This window comes from Hemicordylus capensis, chromosome 2, assembly GCF_027244095.1.
Source record: "Hemicordylus capensis ecotype Gifberg chromosome 2, rHemCap1.1.pri, whole genome shotgun sequence".
In the NCBI taxonomy this organism is placed as follows: domain Eukaryota; kingdom Metazoa; phylum Chordata; class Lepidosauria; order Squamata; family Cordylidae; genus Hemicordylus; species Hemicordylus capensis.
In genome coordinates this window covers 377043313-377054973 of record NC_069658.1, presented here as the reverse complement: position 1 = coordinate 377054973, position 11661 = coordinate 377043313, and positions in this window count along the sequence as shown.

Sequence of the window (11661 nt, the reverse complement as noted above, 5' to 3'; positions counted from 1 at the left end):
TGGAGGTACTGTGCTGGGGGTGGATAGGGCCAGTTACTCTCCCCCTGCTAAATAAAGAGAATCACCATGTTAAAAGGTGCCTCTTTGCCAAGTTAGCAAGGGTAACTTCATGTGGAAATCTAGCCATAATAATGTTCAGAGGAAATCTAGCCAAATCCATATTCTGTCTAGAGTTGGACTTTGTGGCAGGAATTTCCTAGTGAAGGTGAAAGATGCACAGCGTGCTTTATTCAGCCTTGCAAAATAAGTCTACAAGAATTGCTAGTCCACAATATTTTTATAAGCACATCTGTCTGCATTTACTTGTATCAGTGATCTATGGCCTAAAAGAAACAGCTTTTGTAAATGTCCCTAATATGGTTGCCCAGAAGCACTTCTTACTCATCGCTAGGCAAGTGGCTATTTGCAAACTGGCCTGAGATCATATTATTAATGCCTCTCCTCCAGCACTCTTATACATTTTCTGTACATGTTCACTTGTGTCCACACTTTTGATCTGATCCTTCTTCACCACATAGGCACACATGCTTTATAAAAATCTACACATACATAGGTACAATCTATTCAGTGAAGATACCTTCTGCATTCTGTCAGTCGCTTGAGATGCACTTCCACTCGCTACACACATTCACAATAGAAGCAAAAAAACCCCCGGCACTCTCTTCAGTCAAACACACACTGTGCATCAAGCACACACCACAGCGTACATCACCCCTCCCACATCCTCTAGTACATCCCTACACACTCCCACCTACCCTCTGCACACTTAGACAATTCATCCTATCACAAACCCCACAAAATATATATCCACCCTCTCTGTGCACATACACACACCCTGTCTCTGGCGTGCAGTTCCTTGGCAGCTGTTCTGCTCTAGTCACGTCCTAGTTGGAGAAGCCGCCCACAGTGAAAAACAGATGATTTCACAGAAAAGCAAACAGGGGAGGAACAAGAGGGAAGGAAGAATATTTAGGGATGGCAGTCAGAGGTCAGGAACAGGATCTTTGGCTGCCCCCAGTTAGTTAGTTCTGACCTTCACTACTTTGAGGCAAATGGAATTGCTTTTGTGGTGGAGGGGATCACACACCAGGAATTAGAGGCTGGATACGGTGGCGGCACTAGGAGGAAAAAACTGAGGGGCACAGAAGGAGCAAAGTGAATTTCTGAATGGACAAGCTGTGTCCCACATGTTGGATTTCTGAAACAGAAATGATGGGTGGTGGGGCAGGGGAGAGGTGGTGGTAAACTACATGTCTGAGAGGGTGCTTGTCCCACTTCCCCCGCCTCTGGAGCCACCCTTGGCTGGATGTGTTGGGTTACACAATATACCCTGCTTAGCAGTGATGTACAGTTGCCTCTCATGTCAGGTGTGTTACCCAGTCCAACAGCATGAAACAACACCAAGGTCTGGAGCAGGAAGTGATTAATCCCAGGAATTTTAGGGAGCAGGAAGAATGGAAATAGCTGGATTGGCAGTGAGCCAGAATGCTGAGGTTCATGCCCCAACTCCTGCCAAACATGTTTTACTGACAGACATTTTTAGGGCCTTGGGGTTATGTGGCTTTTGAAAAGCAGAGTTCTACACTCCCTAGAGCAGGGGTGGGGAACCTTGGCCCTCCAGCTGTTGTTGAACTACAACTCCCATCATCCCCAGCTGGGGATGGTGGAAGTTGTAGTTCAAAAACAGCTGGAGGGCCAAGGTTCCCCACCCCTGCCCTAGAGCCATGCTAGGAAGCTGGGGTGAGTGCTGACTCCAAGGGGAGATACAGCCCCATGATCCACTCCATCTGTAATCACTCATTGTGCCTGGGAAGACTGCAGTCAGCCCTGACTTCTTCTACCTTGCTGGACCCACTCAAATATCCTTCCCTTCCAAGCTTCATTTGTTCTGTCTGGTCTTTGCTTAGTGGTGGTATCCCAGTAGCTAGCAAAGCTGTAAACAGGCAGGTAGGGAAGCCAACACCCCAGTGCTGGGGCCAAGTTGTTCCTACCTGGTCATTAACTCTCCTAATGACCTTTAATAGCTACTAATTACAGCCTGGGCCAGGGAGGGACGGATGCAGCTAGGTGCCAGTGTCCGGAGGAACAAAGCCATCCAGAGCATGTTTAAGTGCAGGAGATGCTGTAACATTTTGAGATGGATTTGAAGAAGTAGATCCTGAGGTGATGTAGGAGGATCACCTCAGAGGATACACTCCAACTGAGTCCCTTGGTGGGTGGGCTTAGGAGGAAGCTGCCCAACAGGCAACTGGAACACAGTCCAGGTTCTGCTTTGGTTTCCCGCTGGGATTTTGCAGTTGCCAGTGAGGGGCAAGGAGAATCAAGTTGGGGCTGTCCCAAATGTCAAAAAGGGGGTTATGAAATATGAAGAGCAGAGGAATTGCACAGCCAAATGCAGAAAAACACACTGGGTACAACAAAATATTTTGTAGGTGGAGAATGACAGGCCTCAGTTGGGGTCCCTACAGTGCAAGATTCTGTAGTCTGACATTGGTAGACAAGGATACCAAATGTGGGGGAAGGGAAAGACCATAGTGGGGAGGGAGGGTTGAAGCACTGACCACTTTCCCTTACCTTGAACAGGAGAATTATTCCCTCAGTCAAGCACATCTACTTTAGAAATGCATATAATAAGACTTTATTTGGGGTTGGGGAGGTGGGTGGGTCTCCCCTCTTTGCTGCTTACTTAGAGCCAAGAATTCAGATGAAGTGGGGAAGCATTAGCAGTGAAATTAAGTTATAGGGGGAGAGGCAGCAGGCATGTTATGAACTCAGACTATCAAAAAGACAGAGTGGGTGGACTGGAATCAAACTCCTCACATCTCCTAGCCCAGCAGCTGTTCTCACCAGAGACCCTCTCCCACCCTTGCCAGTGGCCACTTCAGAGCAGCCACGGGTCTGACCCTAGCGAGCACACTGAGTTTTTCCCGGCAGGCAAGTGGCGGAGCCCAGAGCCCTGCTGGGAAGGGAAGTCTGCTCTCAGTGACTCATGCACTGGGCGAGGCAATCCCCCCTCCCTTTGCAACCGCAGTCACCGCTAGGCTGTAGTCCAGAAAACAGTAGGGAGGGGAGTGCAACACACAAAACAGCTCAGGCTAACACTTCTCTCCCTCACTCTGTGCACTAGGGATGACTCTCGTGGAATACACAGGGCGGTGGGGGGACCCACGTTGGCAGTCTTGTGTGTTGCAGGCAGCGTGCTTTCCATAAGCACAGTGTGCATATAATGTGTTTCAGGCTGGTTGTGCATGTGGACTCTGTTGTTTGTTTATAGAGTGTGCAACCTTTAATGCGTGTGTGTGTGTGTGTGTAGGGGGGGTTATGTGCTACAGTGAGTATGATATGCAACACATTGCGTGTAACATTTGAATTGACCCATTTTCTGTTACGTGGCAGGTAGTGTGTGCCGTATGTCTGGCTGCATTGCACACACATATACAGTATAGCTTCAGCTTGTGGTTGGCAATACGTTCCCGAAGCTCAGTGTGGCATTCTGGGCCTATGGATCTGGGCTCCTATGGTCAAAGCCTTTGGACTATTTTTTTAGATATATATGGTTGTGTTGTATTAGATTTATGGATTTTGTTGCCATGTAGTGCCACATAGCTTTTGTGGTTATGTTGCTGGCTGTTTGGTATTTCTGGCGTAATGTGCCAAATATGTTATTGTCTGTGTGTCTTCTGGGAAGGGTTGTTTTGTGTGGTTGTATGTCTGTCTCTGAGGCTGTCTCGCTAGGTGAATCTGAGGCTTCACTACAGGTAAAGGCAGGCAGTGAACCCAATGACCCTGTTTACTTCAGTCCTTGCTGGGGAGTAGGGGAAGCAGTCAGGACTTGTAGTGGGAGGAGATCAAGGAGAACAGCCCAGCTAGCACAGATCCCTGTTCCCATGACAGCAAGAAGACTGTGAATTGGGACATATCCTCACTCACACCCATTATGGCGCAAGGTTTGCTTATATCACACATCATTGCCATGGTAGCAGCTGCTTCCTGTGTTGTCTGGCAGATCTCAGGGCCTCAACAATGAACTTCCTGTCAAATGATGGAAGGAGCATCCCTTGCTGAGGATGGAGAGGGAAAAGGCAGTTAAGACCTGGGACCTCTCTGCCTGGAGGGCATTAGGTTCAACTAGCCCTATTAAAAATGTGCAAAACAAGATCTCCCAGCCCCTCCCCGCCCTGCCCCCATCATAACTGGAGGTCTAATAAGCTTATAGTGCCCCTTTCAGTAATCCCCCTTCTGCCAAAACACACACACACACACACACACACACACACACACCCCACAGCCTGGCACAGTGAGTCCAAAATTTTCAGTATGGGACTCTGTGATGCTTATGATAGCCCAACTGTTAGGCATCCAGTCCAACTCTTTTTGTCTTATAGATTTTCTCACTGCAGGGGGCAGGCCTGGTGCCAGTACAGGGCTTGATATCCGAGAACACCCCAGTTTCCCTCCCTTTCCTGGGCTTGGTCTAGCACAGCTGCTGGGAAAGGGAGTGGAGCTGTGCTGCTGACGCAGGGGTGGGGTGTGGGGAGCAGCTCCCAGGCCTTGGAGTGTAGCCCAATTTAAATTAACCCTTCCCTGGGCATCACTACAGGATGTGCCAATCTGCGGGGGTGGCAGCACATCCATCTAACATTGTGGGCAAATGGCAGTGATTCATACAGGATCCAGCAGCCACCCACCTACGACAAGGATCCCCAGCTGTATACCACTGAGTATGGAACGGGGATGAGCCACAGGGGGGCAGAAGAACAAGCTAAGACAAGCACACAGAAACTATGAAACAGAATCTTTTTTACTGGGTCACTACTGGTGCTCCCTAAATTGAAAAGGCCCCATACCTCTTTCACCCACCTTCTCCTCGGGTCGCTAACTGATATGGAACTCAGCTAACTTTGAGGGGAAAGGTCTTGTATCCTGAGTCACTGAATTCCTCTAGCTGTGGTCTAGATTGGAATTGGTATGCATACATGGAAACAAAATACTTCCCATCCCATTCCACCAATATTCTGTATCCAAAATTGAGCTCTACAAGAAAAACCACTTCTTCTTTTTTTCATTTTCTCACCCCTGTGCCAACCAAGGTTAGCTAGCCAGAACTATACTTGAGCTAATGTGTATCCCTAGATAAGGAAGCTTAATGAGTTAAGATCCCCGGCCTCTTAGCTGGTTCAGAATTGCCATGCCCTGCAAAGAAAAGTCCATAAGGGTCAGTACATGCACAGTTATTATTCATGTGTTGTTACTGGGGCTCTAGACAGAAGTGGCATTACCACAAAATGTTCTCCTCACACAGAAACAGACACATCCAAGACAGAGCTTGCTCACTGAAAACTGCCTCCCCTGCTGCCATTTTGTTTAGTGCTGCCACAAGTTCCAGATACCTTTTCTCAAAGTGGCACCTCCTATTGTAAGAATATAACATTTTCCCAGCACTCAGACTGCACACTTGTGTCACTTGGAAAATATTATTCCCACCCTCTTCCACCTGCTCCCCCACTAGCCATTCTGAGTGGTGTGGGGGACATCATTATGCCAGTGTTGTAAGCACCTTTTGGATAGTGTCTGGTTTTCTGGTGTTGTTTTTTTTTTACAAAACTCTATCTTCTGTTTTCTTCTTTTAAAAATATTTCCTTAGAGATTAAGCAGTTCACTGCTGTACCACTCAAGCAGAGCACACGGGTAAGCCTCGCTTTAAAAATAAAGTGGTAGAACACTAGGCAGGTTACCCCACCTTTTAATGTCCTGTCATTTTGTGGAGATTTGACTTTTTGAATGTTAATTCTTAGAAGGCTGTGCACTCCCCCTCCAGCACTGGGGCACACACCTCTCCTGCTTTTATCTTAAGCATGAGTAGCCTTCCTGCAACAGGAACCTTCTCCTTTCTGTTATCTAGGAGTTGACTATTGAGCTACTGGAGCTGGAGCCATGTTAGCACAAGTATAACTCTATGGCTAAGAACCTAAACATGCTTGCTTGGTACTACTAAATTATGAGACTTACTTCTGAGTAAATATTGACAAAACACAGCTACACTTCTTGACCAATCATCCAGAAAGTTTTTACATCTCTCTTATGAACTCCTTCTCCTCAATCCAGAAGTCCCAATGAGTGTTGCTGCCGGTACCAAAAAGCTGTTTGAGTTGTGGCTTTTTCTTCATGTGTTACCAAATGCCTACCAGGCTGACAATCACTCACTCAAAACAAAACTAAAACAGCCTGGGTAGATTTTTTGCTTTCAAGCCAGTTGCCAGAAAAGGGGTTAGGCCAGGTTTTCCCCCTCAGTCACTTTTTAAGTTATTCATCTTGGGTAACTAGACTGTTTTTTTAATGCACTGTACCCCTCAAGCCAAAAACCACTAGGGTCTTCTACTGGAATCGATCTAAGCTCCTGGATACCAGATCTGTTTTTATTTCAAGAGTTGATAATCGTCATTCTGACAGAGCCAGTGTAGTGTAGTGGTTAGAGTGCTGGACTAGGACCGGGGAGACCCGAGTTCAAATCCCCATTCAGCCATGAAACTAGCTGGGTGACTCTGGGCCAGTCACTTCTCTCTCAGCCTAACCTACTTCACAGGGTTGTTGTGAAAGAGAAACTCAAGTATGTAGTACACTGCTCTGGGCTCCTTGGAGGAAGAGCGGGATATAAAATGTAAAATAAAAATTTAAGTGAAGTGATCTTAAACCTGCATTTAGATAGTCATGTGAGAGGGTCCTGAAGCATGTACATAACGGTGTATCTTCAAAATAGGAATTTAGTAACATGTGATGTGGCCCTTAGGAGGAAACAGACGCAGTCACTCTCTATCGCTGCAAACACTAGAACACACCTAGCTTGCACACAGCAATAATGCATCTGGAATTCCTACCACCTCCGGTTCTGTACTCACAATCACAAAATTCCCACTCTGTCCTTAAGCATGCACTGGAAGTATGGAGAAAAATAATACTCTTATACTACTTTTTAACTATCCTGACTGTGAGGACAAGATAGTTACAGGATATTAAATTAAGAAGAAATTAATCCAGTTGTGTTAAGTGATCTTCTTGAATATGTATTATATAGCCCTTTTCACACAACAATTCCACATAGAATGGCTGCAATGCATGGAGGGGAAGTGGGATTGTGCCCAGTCAGCCCCTTCCAGACCTTCACACATACATCCAAGTGTTGGAACAGAGCCTGCGCACATACAGTTACATGCACAGGCTCAGAACCTGTGACTGGGAATCCCTGTAAGCATTTTGCAGATTTCCAATCACACAAGCAGAACCAAAAGGCAAACAAATTAGACTCTGGTCTCATCTTCATATGAGCACATATGAAGATGTTGGGGGTGAGGCTGGGACCAGCAGCAGACATGATCCTGCTTGGCTTCCTCCACAAGTTCTAGGTTAGAAAAAAGGAAGGCACAGGGCCCTAGAACTCCACACAGCATCTCATCTTCACTTATGGCCGCTTCACAATTATATAGTGGCACATGCATGTTTGGCATTGTGTATACGCGGTTGAAAAGCTGCTGGCAGGTGTGTGTGTTTGTGTGTGTACTTGCACATTTTTTATTTATTCACATACCACTTTTCAACAAAAATAAAAATCACGAAGAGGCTTACATAGCAGAGAGATGAAAAAAATCCCTGTTCCATAAGGACGCCTAATTTAAAACATCTGCACACAGGATACCAGCAACAGCCACTAGAAAAGATACTATGCTGGGCTGAATAGGGAGAGTAAGAGTTACTTTCTCCCTGCTAAACAGAACTCAGTTACACATTTATTTGTTGCCTGCATACAAACCTTGCATTCCCCCTCCACATTTATGTCTAAGTGTAGGGCGGGGTGGGGGGGGGGAGTAATGTGTGAAACAACCCTAAGAAGATGAACCAGTACAGAACAGATGTGAACGGGTAGACAGAGAAAAGAAAGAGACTACTGTGAGATGGTCCTGGAGAAGGAAAAGCTTCCCACCAAGCTGATCCAGCCTGGTGTGTCCCATCCAGCTCCATCTGGCTCAGCACACACCTCCCTGCAGGGCCCCCTCCCCCAGCCTTTGCAGCTGCATCGCCTCCGGCTTGAAGCCATTTGGGTTTTGCAAGCTAAGCAAGGTCAAGCAGGGGGAAATGTGGAAGCGACAGCCCTAAGGAAAACTAGGGTGCTGCAAGGGCACTCCCTTTGGCGTCACAGCCTTCTCTGTCATGTCATTCCAGTGCCAGGAGGCACTGGGATTATTGAGGTCACGATGCTATGTCTTTTGTAACAGCGGGTTCAGTAGAAGATTTTCCTTTTGCAAGCAGTGCAGCCCCAGTCAACTAATAGGGTAACATAAGGTGCTCTGGCAAGGGGTGTTTACTTCAGATTATAGCACTGAAAAGCAGGCATTTGCAGTCCTTTGGTTTGAATAATTCCAGCCGCCTCTTTCACTTCCTTTCCTAAATTGCCCAACAGGACTGTTGTGGGCAATTAAACAGCAAGCTGTTCTCCACCCCAGAGGCAGCTGCATCTCAGTGTGGGTGATTTCTATGTAAACAGTTGCCCATCCCCTTGGGAGACTTGTAACTCTGCTCTGCTGTGGGCAAGGCATCACTGTTTAACTCAGTAAAACCCTTTAATATCTTCTTAAGCAAATGATGCCGGAGATATTGCTGTTTGGTTCCCACTGGCACTCATAGTTCAGTTCAGCCACTCTGGGGCAAGCTACTCACCCTCAACCTCTGTTTCCATCTCCTTGGAGATTATTGCTAGTATTGCAAAAATCCTATGCATATTTACTCAGAAGTAAATTTCATATATTCAAGGCTTATTTCCAGGAAAGTGTGCGAAAGATTGCGGCTTTAGCCTCTTTCCATTCCTCTTTCAGTATTTCTAAAGAGTTTGTTTTACCATTAGTTTTACATAGGTTGTAGAAAAAGTGATGGGGAGCTAGGATTCCCATATTTCTGTCTTCCACAGTTGCAATACACCAAAGGGGCACTGCTCCCAAATCACAAAGCTGAGGAGTCTCTGGATGGGTTAGTTCTTACCCTTACCCTTGTCTGGTGCCCTGGAGACTTTTCCTTCCTATATATTTGGTAACATTTGTAGAACATGTCATGCAGTGATGTGGGGCTGAAATTTTCCAGTAATTTTCTCCACTGCTATATTTTTCCACAGAAAATGTTCCATTTCTAAAAATGCATAGTTTCATCAACATTAATTAATAATATAATGAATGTAGTACTAATCAAGCTGGGTAGATTCAAAGAAGTAACTAACTTTTGAAGTACGGATCCCACCCAACCTGTGTGTGTTTCTGCTGGTGCTGTGTGTTAACAGTTTTCAGTGCCTTCATTGGTTTTCTTTAAAATTAAAGGGCATGCTAATGAATTTTCATGTCTTAAAATATGTATACTTAAGATTTGTTTTTGTAGGAATACTTATTTGAATTTGTTTGAATGTAACATTTAAGCCACACTAAGTGTGCTTAAGCTACCTAATGGCGCAGCGGCGAAATGACTTGAATAGCAAACCAGAGGTTGCCAGTTCAAATCCCTGCTGGTATGTTTCCCAGATTATGGGAAACACCTATACTGGGCAGCAGCGATATAGGAAGATGCTGAAAGGCATCATCTCATGCTGCGTGGGAGATGGCAATGGTAAAACCCCTCTTGTATTCTACCAAAGAAAAACCACAGGGCTCTGTGGTCGCCAGGAGTCAACATTGACTCAACTGCACACTTTACCTTTAAGCAGGGGCGTAACTACCATTAGGCAAGGGGAGGTAGCTGCCTGGGGGCCCCCATGCCTCGAGGGGGCCCCCAACGGCAAGTCAAATGTGAAGTGAGTGTGTGTGTATCAGCGAGGGGCCCATTTTAAAATTTTGTCTCTGGGCCCACTCCAGCCTCATTACGCCCCTGCCTTTAAGTGTGCTTTATTTCATTTTTTCCTAATCAAATATTTCAGCTTAAATGCTTTTAACTATTGGAGAAGCGTTTGAGATATTCATATACCATGTAAAATTGACATGGTAAATGTTTTTAGTTTTGTTTACTAAATATATGTCAAACAGCTAAATCAGATTCCAGTCAATGTTGTCTAGTCACCTTCTGCTTTGCCATGTGCAAGTGGCTTACTCACTTAAGAACATAAGAACAGGCTTGCTGGATAAGGCCCAAGGCCTATCAGGTCCAGCATCCAGTTTCACACAGTGGCCCACCAGATGCCACAGGCAAGAGGTGAGGGCATACCCTCTCTCTTGCTGTTGTTCGCCTGCAACTGGTATTTAGAGGCCTCGTGCTCCTGCGGCTGGAGTTGGCCTATAGCCACCAGATTAGTAGCCATTGATAGACCTGTCCTCCATGGATTTGTCTAAGCCCCTTTTAAACCATCCAAGCTAATGGCCAACCCCAAAATCTCATGGCAGAGAATTCCATAGATTATGTGCTGAATGAAAAAGTACTTCCTTTTGTCAGTCCTAAATTTCCTGAGGGAGAATTTTTTTTCTCTGTCCACGTTTTCTACTCCATGCATAATTTTTTACACTTCAATCATGTCTCCCCATAGTCATCTCTTTTCCAAACTAAAGAAAGAGCACCAGATGCTATAGCCTTGCCTCATAAGGAAGGTGCTCCAAGTCCCTGGTCATCTTGATTGGCCTCTTCTGCACCTTTTCCAGTTCTACAACATCCTTCTTGAGATATGATGATCAGAACTGTATGCAGAACTCCAAATGTGGCTGCACCATAGATTGTATAAAAGTATTATAATACAGTACTAGCATTCTTATTTTCAATCCCCTTCCTAATGATCCCTAGCATAAAATTTGCCTTTTTTTTTTTTAACCACTGCCGTGCACTGAGTTGACACTTTCAACAAGCTATCCACCACAACCCCAAGATCTCTCTCCTGGTCAGTCACATACTGCTCAGATCCCGTCAGCATATATGTGAAGTTGGGGTTTCTTGCCCCAGTATGCATCACTTTACACTTGCTTACACTGAACCACATTTTTTGTCACCCACTCTCCCAGTCTGGAGAGAACCCTTTGGAGCTCCTCACAAATCTCTTTTGGATTTCACTACCCTAAATAGTTTAGTGTCATCTGCAAATTTGGCCACTTCGTTGCTTACCCCAATTTCTAGATTATTTATTTCCCTGCTAACTTGGCAAAGAGGCACCTTTTTAACATGATGATTCTCTTTATTTGGGGGGGGGGGGTAACTGGCCCTATCTTCCCAGCACAGTACCTCCAGTGGCTGTTGCTGGTGTCTATCTTATTTTTCTTTTAGATTGTGAGCCCTTTGGGGACAGGGAGCCATCTTATTTATTTATTATTTCTCTTTGTAAAATGCCCTGAGCCATTTTTGGAAGGGCGGTATAGAAATCAAATAAATAATAATAATAATTATTATTATTATTTTATTTTTATGATTTATGAACGTTAAAGAGCACTGGGGGACCCCACTTCTTACTTCCCTCCATTGTGAAAACTGTCCATTTATTCCTACCCTCTGATTCCTGTATTTCAACTAGTTACCAATCCACACATGAACCTGTCCCCTTGTCCCATGACTGCTAAGTTTACTTAAGAGCCTTTGGTGGGGAACTTTGTCAAAAGCTTTTTGGAAGTCCAAATATACTATGACAAGTGGACTATCTTTATCCATATGCCTGCTGAA